The 10,247-nt window shown below is 39.5% G+C and overlaps 1 long non-coding RNA gene across 1 annotated transcript in view; it reads left to right on the forward strand.

Annotated features, from left to right (window-relative positions):
- Nucleotides 1-312: 312 nt before the first annotated feature.
- LOC109295489 overlaps nt 313-10,247 on the forward strand; it is a 21,227-nt gene continuing 11,292 nt past the window's right edge. The window contains exons 1-2 of the long non-coding RNA XR_002096754.1: nt 313-432; nt 1,117-1,266. This is a non-coding gene — a long non-coding RNA (uncharacterized LOC109295489). The remainder of the gene's footprint in view (nt 433-1,116; nt 1,267-10,247) is intronic.

Consider the following 10,247-nt stretch of genomic DNA (forward strand, 5'->3'; position numbering starts at 1 on the left):
TAGTCAAATTTGGTGGATGTCAGATTTGCCTGTATAGTCTCAGAAGGGAGGGTGAAAGGCTAATAAGGAGATTTGCATCTTTTAAACCAGGCTTGTCCAACATACAGCCCGCGGGCCACCATGCGGCCCTCCAAACTGTTTTCTGAGGCCCAAGGTGCTGCGAAGAAAATAAACATTGTACTTTAGTTTTGGGGGGGGATGATGTGATACCGCTTCCTGTGAGGTCTTTGAATATGGCTCGCCGGCCCACTGGGTGATTAAAAAGTTCATGATCTGGCCCCACATTCAAAAAGGTTGGACACCCTGTTTTAAACCAATCCTCCCAACAGTTGGGATGATTTTTTTTTGGATGTGGTGTTAGTAGCCATTGTCACCTTCAAGCTGTATATTAAGCTGCCTGCAGTGGAAGTTTATCAAGTTTAATATTACCAGGTGGGTAGATTGCAAGCTTAGCTTAAGTACCTGATAGTGTGAGATCAGACTGCAAGCCCTGTGGATAGTGACTCTTAAATTCATTAACTTGATAGCACCTATTACTTCAGGTCTCTGGGTTTCTTAGAGACTGCCACAATAAAAGAATACCTTGATTTTTTTAATTTTATTTTTTATTATTTTCATATGCTCAATATTTAGTCTGCTGAATTCAGGATCTGGGGCTGGTGATTTGGTATAGGATGCCCACATTTTCCCTTCTCTATAATGGCAATGCGAGTCTCCTAAGGTTCACAAAGCCCTAAGGGAGAGATCTGACACTAGGGTAAAATATTTTTTCTCTGAGTTCACTTGTGAGCCTCAGGCCCCAACTTTGCAAGCACTTTCACTTCCTCTGCATGACTGAATTCAAGATAAGCATGTGCAGGAGTGACTGGGAAGTGTTGGTGTTTCTGGAGTGGAGAACCTGCTGCTTTGAAAATATTAAGATAAAATATAAGTTCTGTCTGGCAAACTATTCGGCTATGATTATATTGACTGCTTGATTGGGGAAGGCTTTATGTTCACTGAGGAACATGTGAAATTTTAGCATGTTTTGTTGAGTGACCGCAAAAAAACGAAGCAGCTTTTAAGCCATGAAGGTGATTGTCAAATATTTGCTTTCCTGTACAAAATTCTTTGTAGAAGTGGACCCTTAAGTAAACAATGACAAATCTGAATGGAGGCAGAGAGAACCTGCTGCAAAATCCACTGTGGGCAATCTCCATGCAGATCTCATTTTCCTGTTCATTGCGTCACCTAGCTACAGCACAGCACTTCAACATGTAATTAATGGTGAGCACAGGGATAATCCCAACTCCTTTTAGCAAAGCATTTAAGGGTCTGCTTAAAACTTCTCTAATCTTGCGGTAGCTATTCGAGTCCCTAAGGAAATCTTTAGGTTTCCAGGACTTTCTAACCAGGCCTCTTGCAGCAGGAAGGAGAGGGCATGAGTGTCCGTGTTACATCACTGTATTACCCAAGGATTCCCTTTTACAGGCACTGAAACCATTGTATTTAGAGGTGCCTTATGCTATTGCAATGATCCAAAATGTCCACAAGTTTGTCCAAGTAGCAAGATGCTGCCTGTCATTCTCGTACCTGGTGATTTTCCTTGATAGATTGGAGCAGTATCCAGTAGACTTTTGCTGTCCATCTTGAGCTTTCATAACCCTGTCTGGTTTTTGCATGTGATATTCCCTGCTACTGTGCAAATTAGTAAACATTAGGTGAGGTGCTTATGCGTCTTGCCCTGGCAATGAGAGCACTTTCAGAAAACAGAGTAGCTCACAGGGCTAGCTGCATAAACGCTATGTTGCTGTGATCTGTACAATAGGGCCGTGCGAAATTTTGCGGGGTGTTTCATTTCGAAGCTGTTCTGACACGTTTCGAGCTCCAAACAGTGGAATCAAAACAAAATAAAAGGCTTCAAAACCACGTCGAAATGAAACGAGGGCACTCGAAACGCTTTGAAAGTTTCAAGTTTCAAATCCAGAGTTACTTGTCTTCAATGCTGGTCCCAGGCGGCGGCAGCAGCCTGCTCTCATCCAGCGCACAGATGCGGGGGCCTGCACCCTTGGGAGGAGGCTGACACAGCCCCACACCCCTCCCAGAGGTGCAGGCCCCTGGATCTGCCTGTTGGATGAGAGGCAGCTGCCGCTGCCGGCAAGTCTCAGGAGTTGTGTTTTGAAGAGTTTGAGGTGCAGTTGCCCTGAAACCTTTGCACCCATCTCCTTGAATCTTGGCAGGCTTCATGCTCTCAGAAGGGGCTACCATCCCTGCAATTTTCAGCAAGAAATGACAAACCTTTAGGCATTTTCATGATTACCCATTATAGCCTATGGGCGAAACATCAAAACGTGTTGAAACAGCAAAATAGTTTCAATGAAATGAAACGGGACAATGCTTCGAAACTAAATGACACGACAGAACAAAACCCTGTCCCATCCAAATGGTGGGGCAGACATCTAAACGAAACAGTGGTGTTTGGCACAGCCCTGCTATACAGCATCTGCAAACAAACATTAATAGCTTTGCCAAAGAACGACAGCATGCTCTGCTGGGAGTGACTCAGTTTAAGGGTGCATCACAATTAGTGGATGGGATGGGCTATAGGACTTTTGAACTCCTGGTAGAAAGATTATGCAATTCTTCATAGCTTATGACCACAAGCTCCCAGCTGGGTAGTAACTTGTTGCAGTATTTATGGTAGGAACAGAGTAGAAAGAATCATGTTGTTAGCTCCTTTCTAGCCATTAAACTTCATAACCCACCCCCCCATCCCTCCCAACAACTACCCTTTGCTAATTGATATTGAAATTTAATCTGACTCAATTTGTTTGGAATATAAAATTAAATTAATTTAAATAACTTTTGACAGAACTCTCTTTTGAAAGGCTTCCCCTTATAAATTCCCCACCAAAGTAAATCACTTCCATTGAATTATTTACGAGACAATTTCATAGGGAGAGCTTCAAAAACCCTCCAGGCAATAATAAAATGTTCTTCACTGTTATAGTCACAATTTGTTCAGGATAATTGGCTGCCTTTTCCCATTGGGGAATAGTGTCGTTTTATATGCTCGATAGGTGCTACTTCTTGCTGAGAAGAGTAGAAGTGCCATTCACATTAGCAAAAACTGTGTCCAAGTTTCCATAAAAATCCTAATTTTTAAAAAATTTACCTTGTGAACCTCACACTCAGGTCTTGCAGTCAGACCAGGAGCAAACTTCATTACTTGTTTGTTAGTTTTTTCAGGGGTAGGACTGGGGAGAAAGGAGAGGAGCCTTAAAATATTTTCATCCGTAAATGAGCAGCTAAGAGACAATGGACTAGATTTGCAATGGATCAACACACAGCAGTTAAAACTGGTGGCTTATTTTGGGAGGCAAAATGAGTGTAGCATGGTGATTTACAGAACTGGCTGGAAAATAGGGGTTTTTTTTCTGTGATTAAGTTTGTCATTTTTGGGGGAGGGGAGCTGAACTGTAATAATGAATATTTTGAGTCTCAGAACCCTTGGTCATGTCTTCTGGGAGCCATACATTGGCTGCGTCATATTCCCATTCTCCTGTAGGCTGGGCTTCCCGTTCAGTTCCCATAGCATATTGTAGTCTCTCATATTAGTTATGGCAAGAGATGTATCCAAATTATGTACACGTACAAAGTGCAGCAGATCCCCTAGGAAAGAGTGAGATGCAGAGATTTAAGGATTCATTTTTTGTTTCTGTTTTTTTTTATTAGTGACTTTCAGTAAGGTTTTGAGTAAGCTTTGGGTACGGCGTTGCAGTATATGTGATGTCTTGTGCATTATATCCTTTTAAAAGAGCTCAGAATACCCCTGATGGAGTAGTTGCATGGAATTTGGGAGCTAATGGATCAGACTTGTGGCTCTATCAGCCTATCACTTGTTAAAACTTATTGGCAGGGCTTAACTGAGCACCTGGGGTAAATAGGAATGTGGGTCCAAGATATAGGGAGAGAAGCTGCAAAAATCAGGCTGCAAAATGTTATAATCTCCCCATAAAATTCATCACTGTCATAAATAAATCTTTGGTTATAGAATGTCAGTGTCCAGCCAGGATATTGAACTGGACAAATCCCTGCTGTAGAGATCAGCAAAAGAATCATTGCAGCATCTCAGTGGAGTGTGATGAATTAAGATCTGTGCTAAAAGCATGATTTAGGACTAAAGGAGAGTAGCTGGGTTTCTCAAGTATCACTTGAAAGTTTCATTTAAGGGCTGTCATCACTGTCAAGTTCACCTGAGCGACTAGTACGCATACGGATGGCTGCCAGACAGCAACAGCTGCTCGAGGATGCAGAGAAAGTTTAAAGCTCCCTCTTTAGGGCAATGTAAAATTATTGTGTTCTTTCAGTCTGAGACATTATTTCCAGTTGATTTCAAACTTAATCAGCAACAAAAGTAAGAAACGGCTTTATTTAAAAACTGCAGTTTATGGTTAACTTCCTATTCATTTTTTATGTGTCAAGGCAGGATTATTATTACCGCCATTGTTATTATGGGTTCTTAAAGAATTCCTGTCGACAGAGAGTAAGCAGCAACATGACTTCAGTATGAACTGTTCAAGTATATTGAGGGCAGTGGACATTTATTCCCCTTGCTAGTCCATACTGAAGGTCAAAGATGCCACTTCTCCTCTAGTATTGGTACTTCAGCGATATAAATTAAAACTATCCCTGTCTCTGTACCTCTGTCTATGCAGCAGTCGCACCTTCACTCGCATAACCTTTTTGTCTGGTCAGACAAAGCTATATTTCATCAAATATTCTTACAGGCTCTAATCCAGGTTCTTTTTTCTTTTTTTAAAGCCATAAATTAGCAAAGCCCTTAAGTAGGCACTTGCATTTAAGCACTTTGCTGAATCAGGGACTAAGAGCTGTGGGACATCTTGAGACTAACCTTAAAACGCCTGGGAATTAGAATTAAAAAATTTTGGATTGGCACTGAAAATCATATCCAGGCTTTGATAAGAACAAGGAATGTGCAAAGCATTTATCTTCCTGTCAGAACCACTTAACATCTACTCTTCTGTAGATACTTCTGCCTCAGAAGAGGTTTTCCTTTTGAAATTTTTCATGAGAGGGCAAATTGAGAAATAGTTGCAGACCCTAATTCCCAAAACGGCCAGGCCAGATGTGCAGTTAGCAGGTGTGGTTGTTGGTCAGTGTTGCATTGATGCATCTTGCCTGTTTGCAAAGTGTAGCTACATAAACAGCAGTTTTCAGACCACTGTCTTCAAGGCCCAGTAATTGTTTGGGCGGCAGTGCTGGACATTTCCAGTGATAGATTGAGGTCCACTCTGGAGGTCTTCAGGAGGGGGGTTCAGCCCTTCCTTAAGATGAGTCTTGAGTAACTAAGAACAGATGGTCACCATGTGTTAGGCAGTCTTTAAGTGAAAAAATTACCATTGTGAAAATATATTCCTGAGCAACCCTGAAGACACAAAGCCATTTCCATCCAGTTTATTTTTTCTTTTTTCCAAATGCCCAGCTACGATTCATCACAGTGAATGTTTAGTCCAGCATTTTACTTAGAATATTTTTTATTAGGAAAACATTTTTTTTCCAGTGGAGGGAGGGGGGAAAAGCTGGCAAATAAATTTCACATCACTCCAGCAGCACGTCCTTTCTCCTGCATATGTCCCTTTTCCTTGAAAATCGTTGCTGTCATACTGATGTTAACATTTGTTAATACTGACACGGGTTATGAAATTGATAAATATCCTGGGTACTGAAGGCACACCATTGTTTTAAAGTGATTCTTTGCTGACACTATTTTAATTTTTCATTGAATGCTGGCATTTTCCCCAGGGGTTTTAAAAATTGCCAAGCTGGTTTTATGGGAATACAGCAGGCTCCTCTATGAAGAATGTCATTTTAGTGTTTATGCGAAAGGAATTAGTGGCTATAAATCTATTTTCCACAAGGTGCATGAGTCTATCCTGCACAAATGAGACTAAAGTTTGGCATGAAATGCTTCCTTTGTCAGTACTAGAAGAGGAACCAAGGATTGAAGCTATCTGTCAAATAGGGTGATATTTTCTTGAAAATTTGCCATTGAATTTTGGGGCTGGGAGTGGGGATTTGAAATTACAAACTTTGAAAAAACATTCAGCCTGGTTCAGAAGAAATTAAATAGCCCTGTGATTTGTCAGCATGGCAGGCCCCTCAAGTTGTTCATGATCTCATTATTAACTATAGTGGGTTAAGCTATGCTGGCTAGCACTACAGAGGAAAGAGACTTGGGAGTCATCATTGACCACAAGATGAACATGAGCCTGCAATGTGATGCTGTGGCTAGTAAAGCGACCAAAACACTGGCTTGCATCCATAGATGGACATAAGGAAGAATTTCTTTACTGTCCGAGCCCCCAAGGTCTGGAACAGCCTGCCATCGGAGGTGGTTCAAGCACCTGCATTGAACACCTTCAAGACCAAATTGGATGCTTATCTTGCTGGGATCCTATGACCCCAGCTGACTTCCTGCCCTTTGGGCGGGGGGGCTGGACTCGATGATCTCCCGAGGTCTCTTCCAGCCCTAATGTCTATGAAATCTGTGAAATCTATGAAACCTTCCTTGAAACTTAGAAATGTTAACATTTAACAAATTGCGCAAATCTTTTTTTTCTTCTTTTCTTTTCCACTAGCTAAATAGAGAAAGGGAAATAGGGGGGAAATGTATACTCAGATCTAGGAGTGAAACATCCAGGTAGTTCAGGCAGGCAGGCAGGCTCTTTCCATTTTGTTTGTCCTACCTGTTCTGCAAGTTACTGGAGACCTGGACTATTTTGTATAACCAGTCTGCCATTTTCCCAAGAATTAAAGCATCCACTTTGAAAGCCAGGTTTTATTCAGTGTATGGCAACATCTGTATGTTAGTATGAGACCCCACTCACCAGAAAGCCTTTATTTGCTGTACCTTTTTACATCTGAGAAGAACTATAGGACTCCCTGGGAGCTACTAATATTTGATATGTGCTATTGGTTTCATCAGGGAGTAGAACCAGTCGAGAGAGGAGTGATGCAAAAAGAAAAGGAACATATTTTAGTGCTTAAATTTGGTTTTCCCTAGAAATCTCTCCAATGAGTTGAGCTAATCTCTTCCCAAACCCACAAGAAAAAAAAGGTTTTTCTCCCCCTGCCACAGACCTACAGATCAGGTAGGTTTTCCCAGCCAGTCCAGTTTCTTCAGCAGGAGAAAAACCCTTAACTATGATCAGATCTTTGTCTTATTTTTTTTTAAATACACACATGCAGAAAGAGATACAAGTTTTACAAACTGCTTGAACTTAGTCTAGACGAGAGAAAAATTACAAGCAAAATCTGCTGCTTTTTGAAGCTAGCTGTACATGACAGTGACTGTTTAAATCTCCAGGGTTTCTGTTGTCGTTCTTGTTTTTTAATGAAGAAGTTACCGTTTGTTTGACGGTACTGTGTGGTTATCTCAACTGATATCATGACCCCACCTTTTGCTGAGTGCCATACACAAACTTCCTGAAGAATTTATTGATGTTATGGGGTGTTTGTACACGTGACGTCAAGATGATGTACAAGTGATGAAAATTTCCCTTCCCTAAGTGTGTCACATTTTACATGTACACACGTTTTAAAGTTTTTTAATTAGTTCTCATCATTACAAATATAGTTTAGTTTGCAATGTGTCAACTTGCAACCATGCAGCCATAAATCTGTCACATGTACATAATAATTCACTGAATTGCGTGTACTGAGCCCCATAGGTATCAAACTGAATAGAGAAGGTAAGGGAAAAGGTGCAAAGGTAAGGAACTGAGGCACAGACAGGTGAAGTATCTTGCCTTAGTTAATCCAAAATATTGATAACAAAGTGATAAACTGAAGCCAGTACCAGCCTGATTATCATCCGAAAAATTAACCAGTAGTTGAATGAATGGAGGATTGTATTTCTCTGGGGAAATGTAGTTAGGGTATGTATTTCTACTGAGGATGCACAACATGGCTGAAGAGGAGTCAGAAGTTCTGTGCCTTAAGTCTCTTTCCCAGCTTGCACTCGGTCATTTCTAGTGTTGTACTAACAACTGTGTCTTTAGCTAACTCGTCCTCATTCTGATTTTCAAAAATGCTGAACATGTTTATGTCAATGGGAACTGCTGAGTACTCAATCCTTTGAAAATCAGACTGGTTATTTAGGATATATAGTATATAATATATAATAATAGCTTGGGGGGGGGGAGAGCATGGCAGGAAATGGAAAGCCGTTTCAGAACAAGAAACTGAAACACTCCATTTTGATAATGCAGAATTGGGAAATGTTGGCATCATCAAAATCCCTCCTTACAAGTTTTTAAATGAAATGTTGTCAAAATTGGCATGTTCTTATGGAAAGCTTTTATTTCAATGACGTGACATTTTATGATGGAAAAATATTTTGTCAGATAATTTTTGACCAGTTTTATAACTGCTTCTAATTCTAGGTGATGTCTCTTACTTGAGACAAAAAAGGTTAGATGTTTCAAAACTACTGAGTTGGTTTCAGGAGAAATTACAGTATTTTGAAATTAGTTTTCATTCTGAATAAAAACAAATATTCTTGTAATTTGCTATAAAATGAATTTTTTGAGAAATTCCTAATCATAATCCCAGCATTTCTTTGCAGAATTTTGAAATATTTTTTAAAATGTTGAAATCTATTTTCCAACACATTTTTCATATTTATGTTTTTATTTTTACATTATTTCATTATTTCCTCGTGATGTGGAATAATACCATATCAATGCTGATTTTTGTTTTCTATTTTATGTTTAAAATTACTAAAGGTAGCTCCTATTTTAATCCTGATTAATACATCTTATCTTCTTTTCAAGAGTCAAATGCTGTCTTTTCACTTCGATTTTTTTTTTCTCTAAAAATATTTTTGGTCAATGCTAGCTTGCTCTTTGTGAAAGCAAATTATTTCCCACCATGGTAAGGTGGGTTGGGAACAGGAAGAGTGAGATGAGAAAGTTAAAATTCTTCTACCTAGTAAATGTCAGTCTCAGGGCTTGTGAGATTAGCAGGAATCACTTTCATGGTGGAAAACTTTCAAACATTGGGTATTTTTACCTGTTTACCATTGCGCAGAGGTGTGGAGGGAATGGAGTCAAGCTGTTATGTTTCTGTCATAGTTTTTATTTAGGTAACACTTTTATTAATTTCAGAACTGTTTGGTGATAAATGCAGATTAAATAAGTTATCCTGTCCTTTCTGACTGCCACAGTGCTTTAGATAAGATAATGGTAGAAAAAAAACTGATCTCTTCTCCCCCTAAAGTTAGCTATATAATCATTCAGGATGGATTATTCTATTAGAAGATTAACTTAGGATGGGCTTTCCAAAACAGCTTTGTAGCTGGGTGTCTAAAGGCCTTAGACTCCATTGACTATCTTGGTAATATTTAAAAACAGATCATGGCTCAAAACTGTACAGAGCATAGAAGACAGTTCTATTATATGCACATATATGCATATATGTAACTTCGCTGTAAATTGATTTGATGGACCCTCTCCTGACAGTATTTAACTAGTATGGGAATTCATTCAGACTTCCATACAGATGTCCCACTGTAATTTATCATTACTTAATAAAAGTTTAGAATAAAATGTCCAAACTAATGTCATATCCCCTCCATGGCTCTGAATCTTGTATCAGGGCTGGAGCTGATTTGCATATCTATTAGAGCATTCTCCTTCGGATAGACCTCAAAACTTTCTGCCTAGTTTTGCCCATATTCGCTGTCTGCCTTCTGGCTTTGACCGATGTTGGTAAAATTATGCAAAGTTTTATTGTGATTCATTCTATTAAATGTCAAGGCGAAGAACATAAAATATTTCTGCACATGAATAGCACTCATCAATAGTCTTCAGGGACTTCTATGATTATTCAGACTTCTTTGAAGAACAATTCTCTGTCTTCAGAACAGATTAGTGTATTTATTTTGTCTTTCAGTATTTATCTGATTTTGAAACAAGCATTCAAATCATTCTCTCTCCCCCAAATTGACTATTGGTAATCTAGAACCTTTCTGGGTGTGGAAATGTAACCAATTAGATTACTTATACTGTGTGCATTTAATAGCCTAAAATGGGAGTCATTGATGATTCAGAGTAAAACTAAGCCATTTTTCAGAATATATGGTTCATGGAATATCCTAGGTGGTATTGTGTATATAAAATAGCTTATGTCTTTGTGTTTTTCACCTCCCACCCCCACCCCAGCTGGGCAAGGGGCAGCAGGGC

The sequence above is a fragment of the Gavialis gangeticus genome, unplaced genomic scaffold (genome assembly GCF_001723915.1).
Source record: "Gavialis gangeticus isolate Ggan-Ray unplaced genomic scaffold, GavGan_comp1, whole genome shotgun sequence".
NCBI classification, from domain to species: Eukaryota; Metazoa; Chordata; order Crocodylia; family Gavialidae; genus Gavialis; species Gavialis gangeticus.